This window comes from Sus scrofa, chromosome 8, assembly GCF_000003025.6.
Source record: "Sus scrofa isolate TJ Tabasco breed Duroc chromosome 8, Sscrofa11.1, whole genome shotgun sequence".
Lineage (NCBI taxonomy): Eukaryota > Metazoa > Chordata > Mammalia > Artiodactyla > Suidae > Sus > Sus scrofa.
The window spans coordinates 75,181,994-75,196,549 of NC_010450.4; the positions used below are offsets into that span (position 1 = coordinate 75,181,994).

Below are 14,556 nucleotides of genomic sequence, written 5' to 3' on the forward strand. Positions count from 1 at the left end.
ATTCATTCTCCAGGTACCAAAAAAAAAAAAAAAAAAAAAAAAAGCATCCTAGGCAGAGCAAATGAACAAATCATGGCCCTTCCATCAATGGACAAATGGATAAAGAAAATGTGACATTAATAGATGACTGGATTAAGAAGACATGGTACATATACACAATGGAATACTACTCAGTCATAAAAAAGAGCAAAATAACACCATTTGCAGCAACATAGATGCAACTCGAGACTCTCATACTAACTGAAGTAAGTCAGAAAGAAAAAGACAAATACCATATGATATCATTTATATCTGGAATCTAATATATGGCACAAATGAACCTATCTATAGAAAAGAAATAAATTCATGGACTTGGAGAACAGACTTGTGGTTGCCAAGGGGGAGGGAGAGGTGGAGGGAGTGGGATGGACTAGGAGTTTGGGGTTAGTAGATGCAAACTGTTGCATTTGGAGTGGATAAGCAATGAGATCCTGCTGTAGAGCACAGGGAACTACATCCAGGCACTTGTGATGGAACATGATGGAGGATAATGTGAGAAAAAGAATGTATATATCTGTATGACTGGGTCACTTTGCTGTACAGCAGAAATTGACAGAACATTGTAAATCAACTATAATAAAATTTTTTTAATGTGGAATATAATACAACAGAATACTATTCAGACATACCAAAGAAGGAAATCTTGCCATTTGTAACAACATGGCTGGATGGATCATGAGGGTATTATGCTAAGCAAAATAAGTCAGACAGAGAAATGCAACTATTGTATGACCTCACTTACAAGCAGAATGGAAAAAAAAAATGAACTCATACATACAGAGAACAGACTGTTGCCAGAAGTGGCTGTGTGGAGGTGGTGCATGAATGGAGTGAAGGCGGTAAGAGGAATTATCTTCCAGTTATAAAACAGGTGCTGGGGGTATATGATGAGGTGTGTATCAAATATCTTCTCCAGAACTTCTCTCAGAGGCTGCTTCATTTTACCATGAAGAGGCAGGCGCATGGCAGTCTTGAGTAACATGCCCACTTATCAGATGTGAAATTTGCTTCTTTCCTGTATTTCAGTTTTCCGTCCCTATGCATATGGGCAAGTGAGAAAGGGAATGTATTTATGAGAGTCTGATGCTATTCTCTCTCTCACACACACACACACACACACACACCTCACACACACATACTGAGAACACAAACTCTATCTTCGTTTTCAATGACTAAGCTGTAATATTATCAGGTGCCATATTATGTCACAATGAAAAACAGCAGGACTTTCAAGAACTGAAGAGAAGGAGGAATGGGAGGCAGAGAAGGGAGAGGAAGGAGGGGGTGGGCGGGGTCCCCGCCCAGAGAAGGGACTGGGTGACTGGGCTTCTGGGCTCCTGCCAGAGGGTCACTGGGAAGGGAGAAGATAAAGGTTATCTGGGAAGCCGTGCTTTCTTTCAGGAAGAATATTCAAATTGGGAATGAAAAGATTCTGTTTCCTGGCATATTTTACAATTAAAAAAAAAAAAAAAGCCTTTTATAAATCTGCCCATAATCTAGCTGAAGAAGGCCTAAAGCATCCTATTTCTGTTTGGTGTTTGTTTTTTTTTCCCCTGAACTATTGCGTGCGTGTAATTTTTTTTTTAAGAAAAATAAGGTGAACCACTACAATGAAAAGTTTTTTAAATCCTGGCAGAAGAAACATTTCATTGCCCAATCAAGAAAACTCTGCTGAGACATGCTTTACCAAGTGAGAGCTAGAGCCGTGAAAACCTGATTTTCAAAGCGGTTTGGTTTGGTCCTAAATCACAAGCAGGCCCTCGAAGCCCCATCCTTCTCTTCTTTCAGACGTTCAGGCCTGGCCAGAGAGGCTGTCCCACGGGGTGAGGCTCACCAGTGACAGAGAGAGAGCAGTTCCGAGGCTAAAAGGTCTGGTTCTCCAGGCGATTGGTCAGTGGCCAAGAGAGACGAAAGGACCAGTCAGAAGATACTCATTCAGGCAGCGCCAGCAAGGGCTTAGGTCTGAATTGATAACCTTTGCGGCTGGCCCAGCGCTGATCACTCACAACCACAAACAGCTAGCGGTCCCCCCAGCAGCTCCTAAGTAATACCTCTGAACAAGCTGTAACAGCGAATTCAGACACGGGAAAAGATATAGCGGCTTAACGTGGATTTGGAAAATCACTGCTGTCTTAGAACTGGGTAAGCGTTCCCTTGGCTAACAGAGTGGGAGGTTTTCTACATGGAGCCCTCTTGGGCTACCTAATCCTTGAGGAATCTGTCTCATTTTCCCTCTGCCTCCCACAGATCCTCATGTTATAGCCAAACCTTGAATCTGAAAGGAAGACCATAACCAGTGCTCTGAGGTCTTCTCCTTATTAGTACGTCTGATTTCTTGGTATGCGCAAAACCACGAAAGCGGGTCTCCTGCTCCAGTCCTGTCCTGCTCTCTGGACGGCCAAGTCTAGATGGTGGAAAGTGACATGGGGTAGCATTGGTCAACTGGTCTCTAATCATGTGCTGTCCTACTGCATCCATAAAGCAGTGATGGCAAGTATGTCCTCTTGAGGGACAACTCTAGTCATCTAGCTTTTCATGCCTAAAACATCTGTGTTAAGAAGGATTCTGAGGACACATCTGGCTTCAGGGGAAAGCATGAAAAATATAGGAAAATGGGAGTTCCCGTCGTGGCTCAGTGGTTAACGAATCCGACTAGGAACCATGAGGTTGCGGGTTCAATTCCTGGCCTTGCTCAGTGGGTTAAGGATCCGGCATTGCCGTGAGCTGTGGTGTAGGTTGCAGACACGGCTTGGATTCCGCGTTGCTGTGGCTCTGGTGTAGGCTGATGGCTATAGCTCCGATTTGACCCCTAGCCTGGGAACCTCCATATGCTGCGGGAGATGCCCAAGAAATGGCAAAAAGACAAAAAAACACACAAACAAACAAAAAGAAAAATGTAGGAAAATGGATCATTTCAGTTGAAACCCTGGGTTTGCAATTTTGTGAAGAAGCGTGCAAGTCAAAAGGGAGAAGCAATAAACCAGTTGGAGGTAAGATAAAGGCCAGGAGTACTTGGCTAGTGAAATGGAACTGGATGCAGTGTTTTTCCAGAAGGCAGTTTGACAATACACAGGAAAAGGCTTAACCAAGCTCCTGTTCTCTGGTTCAATATTTTTACTTCTACAAGTTATTCTAAAGAAATCAGTATGGGAGTTCCTATCATGGCTCAGCGTAAACGAACCTGACTAGCATCCATAAGGATACAAGATCAATCCCTGGCCTCACTCAGTGGGTTAAGGATCCAGCGTTACCGTGAGCTGTGGTGTAGGTCGAAGATGTGGCTTGAATCTGGTGTTGCTGTAGCTGTGGCGTCAGCCAGTGCTATAGCTCCAATTCAACCCCTAGTCTGGGAACCTCCACATGCTGCAGGTGCAGCCCTAAAAAAAAAAGAAATCAATATGGATACACTCAAAGTTTTGTCTACAGATCTGTTCATAGGATCATTGTTTATGACAGCTGAAAATTAGAATCTACATAAATGTTCAACAAGTGAGTATTCTCGAAATCATTTTGTAGAGGACAACTGAAAGATAATGGGGAGTTCTCCTGTGGTGCATCAGGTTAAGGATCTGGCAATGTCACTGCAGCAGCTTGGGTCACCTCTGTGGCTTGGGTTCCAGTCCTGGCCCAGGAATTTCTGTAAGCTGTGCGTGGCCAAAATAAAAAATAAAAAAATCCTTTAAAGAAAATGGGGAAATATTCATAGCATATTGTCTTATGGAAAAGGACATATGGTACATAGCATAGATAGCATAACAGTATATATAGTATGATCCAAATTGATTTTAAAATATAGACTATAAAGAGGTAATGTATCTATGTTCTACAATGTTAGCTCTGAGTATCTTAAATCCTCTACAATGATTAGGCGTCTCTTTTGTGACTACAATAATAAAAACATTGTATTTGTTTTTACAACCAATAATACACAACTTGACCATCCAACTTTATTGCCCCTCAAAAAAAAGTAAATTAGGTAAATTAATGTAATTAAGTCAGAACGTGAAAAACACTAGACCCAATAAATGGGAAAAGAGATGCATGATTGAACATCTGAGGGAAAAGGTGTGTGAAAGTCTCCTGGGGTCCAGCAGGCTGTGTCCACACATCCTGGCCGCTAAGTGGACCAAGACCAGCTTCCTCCTGCAATAGCAGCATCGGTCTTTCTTCCCAGTGCTTAAGTCTCTGAAATACCCTCCATAATAACACACTTAGAATTAGGGGCTTTTTAAAGACTGCCACTAAGCGGCTTAAGAAAAAAATGAATTGGCCAATGCAGCAAGGGACTAGGAGCACCCATGGCTCAGATGAAGTCATGCAATCACCCAAACGTGACCCACAGTTCTTCTGTTGAAGACCGTGTCTTGCTTTTTTATTAAGTGAATGGACCTCTTCCAGTGTCACAGACATGCTCGTCTCACTGTACCCACCCAGGATGGGGCATCGGTGTCCCGAGTTGAGCCCCGATGAGCCCCAAACTGTCTGGCTGCTGCTGCCTCTAGCCTTCCTATCCTAAATGTGGGGTGAATAAGCCCTAGTATTCAACTTACTTTGCCCCCCCACCAAAATGAATATTGTTGAGATCATGTCTGGAAAAATGCTATCCAGAAGTCCATGAACAGTGGGTACCTTTACGTGAATCAGAAAATTCTCTTTTCCTCCTGTTACCCTTTGTACCATAAGTCCAGTAAGGGAAGCTCTTGCTCTAGTGCACTATTATCTCCTCTTCCAGCAACATCTAACCCTTAACTGCTTGAGCTGCGCATATTTGTATGCCCTGGATTCAAAGTTGTGTTGAGTCTCCTGATTTGGGAAATCTTTTCACTAGTCAGAACAGTTTTTTAACAGCTTTAGTTCTGTGTATTTCTTAAAAGTGATTGAGCAGATAAGATGAATTCTTTTAAAGAGCAGATTTCTTTTTTTAGGGCCGCACCGGTGGCATGTGGAATTTCCCAGGCTAGGGGTCCAATCAGAGCTAAAGCTGCCAGCCTACACCACAGCCACAGCAATGCCAGATCCGAGCCATGTCTGTGACCGAAGCCACAACTCACGGCAACGCTGGATCCTTAACCCACTGAGCAAGGCCAGGGATCGAACCTGAAACCTTATGGTTCCTAGTTGGATTCATTTCTGCTTCGCCACAACAGGCACGCCAGATTGCTTTTTTTTAATGACTTGTTAGGACTGAAGGAACCACAACAATTTCATATGATGAATCACTATCATGTTCATAGGTTGTTGTGGGCGAATGTCTAAAAATAAGTTTATTTACGAGGACAAAGAGAATTGCATATCTTGCTTATCAGAAACTCACACCGTGGTGGGAAAGAAGCAGGAGGCACAACCAGCCAGGCTCCCTGACTCAGACTGAATGCCAGGAAATCATAACGGGGGAAGTTGTATTTTGTTTCCTAATAGAAGTGGGGCATCTGTAGCCAAATATCAATAATTTTTAGCAACGTTTTAAAATTGCTTCCCCCACAGTTTTGCTTTTTCTACTTTTCTAAAGTTTCCTTTATATGTGACTATTTTTCAAAATGCTTCTCAATGGATGTCACAGGAAAAAATAAAGCCCCCCCCAAATGCCACATGTTTCAGTATCTCTCCCTATCTATAAAAACACAGAGACATATTCTCCCATTTCGCCCCGACACACACACACACACACACACACACACACACACACACACGTTGTTCTGAGTCTATCTGGGAAGGCAGTGTGAGCTAGCTTAATCTCCACTTTCCCATATGGAAAAAAAGCAGCCACCTTGACAATTTGAGTTCAGATTCCCACAAGGATGACTCCAAATGAATGACCAATACAAGCATTTGACTCTGTGGTTAAAGCAAGCAATTGTTTAAAAATAAATAAAGTAAAATACTCAGGTATACAAACAGAATAAAGGTAAATTAAAGAAAAGGAGGTTTCTGTTTCCTATAATCCTGGTTAATAGGAGAAAACTGGAATTTCCAGATATTGAAGAAATATAAGGACCTTAAATCTCTTGAAGATCAAACGAATGAAGTTAGCTTTGCCAGCAATTGATTCTCTGCCAAATAAAATGTCTTGAGTGATCAGTCCTTCATAGACTTTTTTAAGCTGACATTTCATCTGAAAAGAATTTCCTAGAAAAGAAGAGAGAATTGCAGACCTGAGATTGGATATCACACGTCTTGCCAGGGAAGAACCTTTGACGACCTTTCTGTGACCCTGAACCCCCCTCCACCCCCACTAAGTGTCTCTAAGATAAGGTGCCCATGGCCCTGCCTGTACACTCACTTCCAAGATCTTTATTGGAAGGAGGTTCTTCTGGTCACAAGTTTGTTGGATACCTTGAATAATGTCATTTATGCTTAAAATCAGACTGCTTGGAATCAACAGCTGTTGCAATAGGGAACAGTCCAGAGTGTTGGGGAACAGAGGGGCTACTTAGAATCTAAGGTAAACATAAACACTTTATTTTACTTCTGTGTCTGGTACCAGCTTGCACTATTCAGACATTTAAAAGCTTCTTTTGAGAGCTCCTGTTGTGGCTCAGTGGGTTAAGAAGCTGACATAGTGTCTGTGAAGGTGCGGGTTCGATCCCTGGTCTCAATCAGTGGGTTTAGGATCTGGCATTTCCACAAGCGGCTCAGATCCTGCATTGCTGTGCCTGTGGTGTAGGCTGGCAGCCGCAGCTCCAATTTGACCCCCGTCCTGGGAACTTCCATATGCCACAGGTGCAGTAGTAAAAGGAAAAATAAATAAATAAGGAAATAAAAGCTTATTTTTCCTAATACTACGTTCTGTGGGATTTTTCATGCCTGTGCCTGCTGCACGTTTTTGGCTATAGCCACATCAGTCACCTCATAATCACGCTTTTGCTTTGCTGTGCTCATTTAAAATACCTGACGTTTGGGAGTGCCTGTGGTGGTGCAGCAATGACAAACCCAACTAGTATCCACGAGGACCTGGGTTCGATCCCTGGCCTCACTCCGTGGGTCAGGGATCTGGTGTTGCCATGAGCTGTGATGTAAATCACAGACACAGCTTGAATCCCGCGTTGCTGTGGCTGTGGTGTAGGTAGGCAGCTACAGCTCCCATTCAACCTCTAGTCCAGGAACTTCCATATGCCACGGGTGTGGCCCTGAAAACACAAAAATAAATAAAATTTTTTAAAATCTGATATTTACTTTTTTCCAAACACTACTAATCCTTACCTAAAAAATCTGAAATTCAAGTGAAATGGACAAAAATAACAGAATGCATATGCACCAGACTGAAAAACCAGGTTTGCATATTTGTATTTATAAGTGTGTATAAGTGTGTGTGTAAGTGTGTGCATGTGTAGGTGGGTGGGTGTATAAGTGGGTAGGTGTGTGTGTGTGTGTGTGTAAGTGTGTATGTGTGTAGGTGGGTGGGTGGCTGTAAAGGAGGCGGAGGCGGACCCCACAGGGGAGCCCCCCTCAGACAGGTGTGTAAGCAGCGCGCCTGTGCTGAAGGGAGCTCAACTGGACGCTCAGACAATAGTCTGTCATGTCACTGGGCACGTTAACAGCGGAATTCTATTCCCGTTGTGGCAAAAGAGCTGAGTCCATGCTACTTGGTCTTCATGCAAAATAACAAGCAGGGCTGCTACTCAAAGGAACTTCAAAGAGAACATTAAGAGACACTCAATGCTCCTTCTGAGAGACACAGTGATGAAAGCAATATTTTAGCTTGCCATGCTGTTGCTTGCTCTGATTAGGAACCCGCTAGCCCTCAGAGGAGATCTAGCCCTCTCGGAAAGTGAATAAATCAGAAGCCTAGGCTCTTTTCTCTTTTGGCAACTTGACCCTTGACCCCCTTTCCTCCCCCCAGGCAGAGGCCTTTGAAAATTTCTTTCGCTTTTGTTCTGGCTCACTGCTTCCGTATCTTTGGACTCCAGAGTAGCTGAGCTTGTCCTCAAATCCAGTGGCTTCAGGGAAAAGCCTGAGCGTCTCTAGACTCAGAGAAGCTTCTCTTTGTTACGCAACAGGCTCTCCAAAATCTTTTCTCAGAGAGGTATTTTATAGCCTATGGTTTGGGAAACAATACAAAAAATCTTTCAAGAGTCCCCCAAAGCAGCTCATAGGAGGTGGCAAACAGTCCTGTCAGAGAAGAAAACATAAATTTTGCCTAAATTGGAGGAAATCCCCCATACCACACACACACACACACACACACACACACGTGCATGCATGCACACATCCTAATAGATTTCTCTGTTTCCACCCAAGAAGCTTCTTAATCTGATGGAATTCGGGAGATCTGTGAATTGGAATGGGGAAAAATTAATTTTCACTACCACTATTTGCACTCATTTCTAACCAAAAAAAATAGCATTTCATTAGTAGAGTTCCTTTGGGTTTGTCATCAAAAAAAAGCACAGATATTTTCATATTTCCTAAAATTCACCTTTGGCATCACCACTTCAAAATGATGGTAATTTTTAGGCCCATGGCTGCATGTTAGTATCTGATGTATCAGGAAGCAAGAATGGTAACAGCCCAATACCGCTCTCCTTAACACTTGGATAATTCTGTTCCAATACAATTCCTTTTTAATTTATGTATTTGTATTTTATAATTGTATATTATTTGTCTTTTTTTTTTTTTTTTTTTAGGGCTGCACCTTTGGCATATGTAAGTTCCCAGGCTAGGGGTCGAATTGAAGCTATAGCCGCGGGCCTACACCACAGCCACAGTAACGTGAGACCCGAGCCTCATCTTCAACCTACACCATAGCTCACAGCAGTGCTGGATCCTTAACCCACTAAGCAAGGCCAGGGATCGAACCTGGGTCCTCATGGATACTAGTCAGATTTGTTTACACTGAGCCACAATGGGAACTCTTAATTTATGTATTTTTAAATGTCAGTCTGAGAAAGAGTCCACGGGCTTCACCAGACTGCCAAAAGAGTCCATGATCCTTTTTACAAAAATGCAAGGAAGCCTGGAAGTAAAGGTTTTAGACTAGATTAACTCATAATTTAAATGGATGCTGATATGTTTGGAAGAGTCTGTGACTTAACCTCTTAAAAAATAGTGTTCAGTAGTGTCTAGCAAATGTGGCATTTTCTACTCAAATCTGCAAGTTCCGTCTTCTTCTGGTGAACTAGAGAGACCAAAAGAGGCTTGCATTTCCTGAGTTTGGAGGGAGAAATGGGTTCCTTAAGCAAACCCTTCAAGAGTCACCTGAGGACAGCCCTCGGTGTCACTGTCAACAATGTCTCCCTGTTTTTCTAAGGATGCTAGTGGTATGAGCTCTCCTGGTTTGGGATCATTTCAGAGCCTTTCTTAGGTATTTTATTCTTTTTGATGCAGTGGTACATGGGATTGTGTGTTTCCCTAATTTCTTCTTCTGAGAAATTATACACTGTTAGTATGAATAGAAATGCAATTGATTTCTGTGTATTAATTTTATTTTTTACATTTATTTTTTTTAATTTAATGATTTTTTTCGTTATAGCTGGTTTACAGTGTTCTGTCAATTTTCTACTATGCAGCAAGGTGACCCAGTTATACATACATGTAAACATTCTTTTTTCTCATACTATCATGCTCCATCATAAGTGACTAGATATAGTTCCCAGAACAGTATAGTGCTAGAATAGTACCAAATTCATTGATGGTTTCTAATAGTTTTCTGGTAGAATGGATTAGGAAGATGTGGTATATACATACAATAGAATACTACTTGGCCAGAAAAAAGGACAAAATAATGCCATTTGCAGCAACATGGATGGGACTAGAGACTCTAATACTGAGTGAAGAAGTCAGAAAGAAAAAGACAGACACCATATCACTCATATGTGGAGTCTAAAATATGGCATAATTGATTTATTTACAAAACAGAAAAGAGATCATAGATATATAGGACAGAATTTTGTTTGCTGGTGGGGGGGGGAGTGGGATGGATTGGGAGTCTGGGCTTAGTAGATGATAACTTTTGCATTTGGAGTGGATAAGCAATGGGGTCCTGCTGTATAGCACAGGGAACTATATATCTAACCACTTGTGGTGGAGCATGATGGAGGATAATGTGAGAAAAAAGAATATATGTATATATGGATGACTGGGTCACTTTACTGTACAGCTGAAATTGACAGAACATTGTAAATCAATCATAATGAAATTTTAAAAAAAAAAAAAAGAGCCTTTATTCTGCTCTCAAAGATAGCTAGAATACCCTCTCAAAGGGATCCAGATGGCCAGACTCCACAAAGAGCACCTGGCCTGACGCACACGTCAGCACCTGCTGAGTTACAGCCACCGAGACTATGACCACCTTCCTTTTACAGGCTTATAAATGCAGATACAGGAAATCTCAGACACATGTATTTCTCTATATCATGGTCTAAAACTTTACATCTGCTGTGAGCTCTCAATGAAATCAGTGGCAAACTCTAGTTAGTACTGAGGATGCCTCCGCACCCTCCAAGGGGTCCCGCTCCAATCCGAAGCTCTCCCACTGCCAAAAAAAAAATGGGCGAGGGGTCAGTTTTGTCACCGCCATCGTTCCTGCTGTCCTTTCTGCTAATCAGTGCCTCCTGGCTCCCAGGAAGCACAAGGATGCCATCTCCATGGTCTCAGAAAGCCTCACCACTGTTTTTAGGGCTGAAGAGCACACAACACACCCTTTACCAGCCTCCCAATCACCCACGGAAGGGTCGCTGTACCAAATACAGACACCCTCAGTCCGACCTTATCCTTTCCTGTGGCAGCGACCCTGACTTCCCTCGAGTCTCCCCTGTGATGGCTTCCACCTCTCAAAATGCTCTCTTCCATTCTCTCCCCTACCAAGGACTGAACATCATTCCTCTCAATAAGCCCAGGCTTTTTTTGGTGGCAGGAGTGGGGTGGGGGGGCGCACATATGGAGGTTCCCAGGCTAGAGGTCTAATTGCAGCTGTAGCCACCGGCCTACACCACAGCCACAGCAACACTAGATCTGAGCTGTGTCTGGGACCTACACCACAGCTCATGGCAACGCTGGATCCTTAATCCACTGAGTGAGGCCTGGGATTGAACCTGCATCCTCATAGATACTAGTCAGATTCGTTTCCACTGAGCCACAATGGAAACTCCCAGCCCAGGCTTTTAGAAGCCAAAGGCAAGACAGGCCCTTGCCTTTCGGATGCCTGGCCATTTCTCCATTTTATCTGTAACCCCAACGCTATGTCCACTGAGCCAAGGGGACATAAATGCCTGGCTACCTTATGGGGGCAAAACAAAACCCTAGAGTAGCAGAAATAAAACACAAATTCATCTTTCAATCAAATATCCTGCACATAAAAGTAAGCACATCTGCTAGAGATGCATGTCTAGGGAAAATAGATTAGGTATTGGTGTAGAGTTCTAGAACAGAGATCTATTTTATGCAGTAAGAATAAATGACATTTTTGGAGTGAATTGATTTGTCCTCAAACACACACACACACACACACACACACACACACACACACACTATATTATAGCCTTTAACCAATCTCAGAGCAAAACCAAATAAGACCCAGTTAATGGACAAAGCTTTCAGTGAAAGTATTTGGAGATTCTGTGTAACCAGTGACACATCAGGACATCATATCAAGTAACAGAAGGATTGCTTTCAAGATAACAGCACTGACAACCCTCAATGCGCCCCAGCAGTGATTCCACAAATCTCTGCTATTTTAGCCAGGTCATACTGAATTTCTCAACTGCAGCCGCATTAGGAAAAGAGAAATATTCCAACTCTTATGGTCATTACTCACTCTTAAAAGATTAATTTAACAGAAATGAATACCCACCACAGTAATGAATGTGATTCACTGGGAGAGGAGTTTGAGAAAGCCAGCCACACGGGAAAGCATTACTTCTTAAATTAATGACAGATCTGAAGATTATTTTTAGATTGGGTCAGCATTTTTGAGAAGTAATGATTAGCCAGGGTGGGAAAAATCCAGATTAGTATTAAGTTTTTGCATGTTATGAGGCAGAATAAGCTAAATCCAAGACTGGGGCTTATTATTCAGCCTCTCACCATCCACTTCACTAGCCAAAACAGACACAAGGTCAGACTGCACTGCAAGGCTTGGAGAATTCATAATGTTGGCCCATTAAGACCTCAGTTACATGGATCCATCACAAGTAAGAACTAATAATCGCTAATATTCATTAAGCGTTGACTATGCCAACTCAATGGAAAAAGTACTTTATGTATATTACTTCATTGATGCCGCAAAGCTACACAATAAATGAAGTGTTATTTGTATTAATATTATTCTCACTTTAAAAATGAATGAGGATATTTAGGAACAGAGAGGTTGAGTAATTTGCCCATGGCCACACAGCTGATACCTATGGATCCAGAATGTGATTCTGAACAGTATAGTTACAGAGCCCGTATTTTTAACCACTGTTCCGTGTTGGTGGCAAAGACAAAAAAAAGCACACACCCATATATACACACTTGAAACTCCTCCTACATTTGTACAAGGTGATAAAGCACTTTCATGGGCCTTATCATAGCTAATCCTTGCCTAATAACAACAAGAATTGTCAGCCTTTACAGGCCCTGACTTCATTTCAGCCTCTGCTCCAGTACTTTGTGTCTACTCATTCAATGAATTCTCAACCCTGTGAGGTATGTATTATTATTACCCCATTTCACATGTGAACCAATTGAGGCAGAGAGAAACTAAGTTTCTTGTCCAAGATCACATAATTAAAAAGTAGCAGAGTCAGAATTTGAACCCATGAAGCTATGCTAACTCCTCTACTGACCTGATGAAGCAGGTATTATCATGCTTATTTTACAACTGAGGAAACAAATTCATTAAGACTCGTGATTTGTCTCAGAAAGTTGGTGTCGATGTATTGCTATTTTGTAAAAGTTACAAATCTCTGAATAAACTGGTATTCTTTATCTTTGTGGTAGGACCAAAGAGTAGTTAAATGTATATGTGACTGCATTTAAATAGGTAGGCTTTTGAAACCTTGGCTTTTTCCCACGGCAATGTCACTGCTCACACTGGGCTTCTACTGAATCCTGCTAGACCAGGATCAAAATTGTCTTTTCTACAGAAGCTGTACCTTACTATATTAGCTCTCTAGGATCCATCCCTAACCTCATCCAGCAAAATTACCGGGTTGTGTCATGTGTATTAGAACACTTTTAGTAGCCTAACAAAAAAGTTCTTTGAGAGGATAGACTTAAATATTTTTTAAAACCCCTACCCCTCCCCTCGTCATACCCACAGGACCCACAGACCAGGCAATGCTAGGGCCACAGACAGAAGAGAGCCAGGGTTGGTAATGGGTTATAGATGACTGGTGGATTTGTAGGTAGCATCAAGCACAAAATTCGGTTAATCAGGAGTTTCCGTTGTGGCTCAGTGGAGATGAAACTGATGAGTATCATGAGGACATGGTTTCAATACCTAGCCCTGTTCAGCAGGTTAAGGATCTGGCACTGCTGTGAGCTGATGTGTAGGTCACAGATGTGGCTCAGATCCTGCATTGCTTTGGCTGTGGTGTAGGTAGGCAGCTGCAGCTCCAATTTGTCCCCTAGCCCAGGGAACTTTTGTATGCTGCATGTGCAGCCTTAAAAAAATAAAAAATAAATTTAAAAAATAAAATTCAGTTAATCAGTACATGAATAAAGTTCTTGACCTCATAAAGTTTATAGAAATTTCAATGAAGAAAAACATAAAAAAAAAAAACAAGTAAGTATATCTCATGACCGATAATGATAAGAACTAAGAATGGAAACTCAGCAAAGTGAATAGGGAGATGCCAGAGGCAGATGGGAAGAGATTGCTTCTTCATACAAGGAGTCAGAGAAGACTTTTCTGGTAAAAGGAAAAATTGAGAGAGATCTGAAAGAAAGACATGCACATGAAATGAGTTCACATCTGCAAAGCATTTTCATATCTGCAAATCTACTGGAATAGACTTGGCACAGTGTGAGTGCAATGTTAGGGCTGTATCTCTCATGGGAAGAGCATTCCAGGCAGAGGAGTTAGCAAGGGCAAAGACCACAAGGTATGAAAGTTCCCAGCATCTTTAAGAAACAGTAAGGAAAACAGCATGGCTGAAGCTGAGTGAGTGAGGATGAAGTAAAGAAGATGATATGCTTAGGGAAGTAATGGATTCAGGGAGTGAGGAAGCAGATTCTAGAGCCATTGGAGAGATCTAAGGGAAGCTGTTTTATGATTTGGCATATTTTTAAGGGATCAACGGTCTGCCATCTTGAGGTTCCAATGCAGGGGGGAAGCCATGGCAAAGGCAAGAGCAGAAGCAGAAAAGTTAGGCAGCCCTTGCAATAACTCTGGTGAGAGAAAGTGGAAGATTGGTCCAGAGTGGTGGTAGTGGAAGTGGTAAGAAGTGGTCAGAATATGGATATATTTGGAGAGATGAATCGAGCTGTTGCTAGCTTATGGGTGGTGTTTAAGAGCCATGAGATTATTATTAATACACATAAGGAGTAAGTATGGAGAGAAAAATCAAAGAATTTCAAAGACTAAGCCTTGGTATA

General features: G+C 42.1%; 1 long non-coding RNA gene across 3 annotated transcripts in view; it reads right to left on the bottom strand.

The window, feature by feature from the left end:
• Window positions 688-14,556, bottom strand: part of LOC110262135 — a 152,021-nt gene continuing 138,152 nt past the window's right edge. For 2 of the 3 annotated variants that reach the window (XR_002346723.1, XR_002346725.1), the window contains one exon: window positions 5,886-6,165. This is a non-coding gene — a long non-coding RNA (uncharacterized LOC110262135). Of the gene's footprint in view, window positions 1,076-5,885; window positions 6,166-14,556 lie in introns of those variants that run through there. The other variant, XR_002346724.1, reaches the window with a different exon arrangement.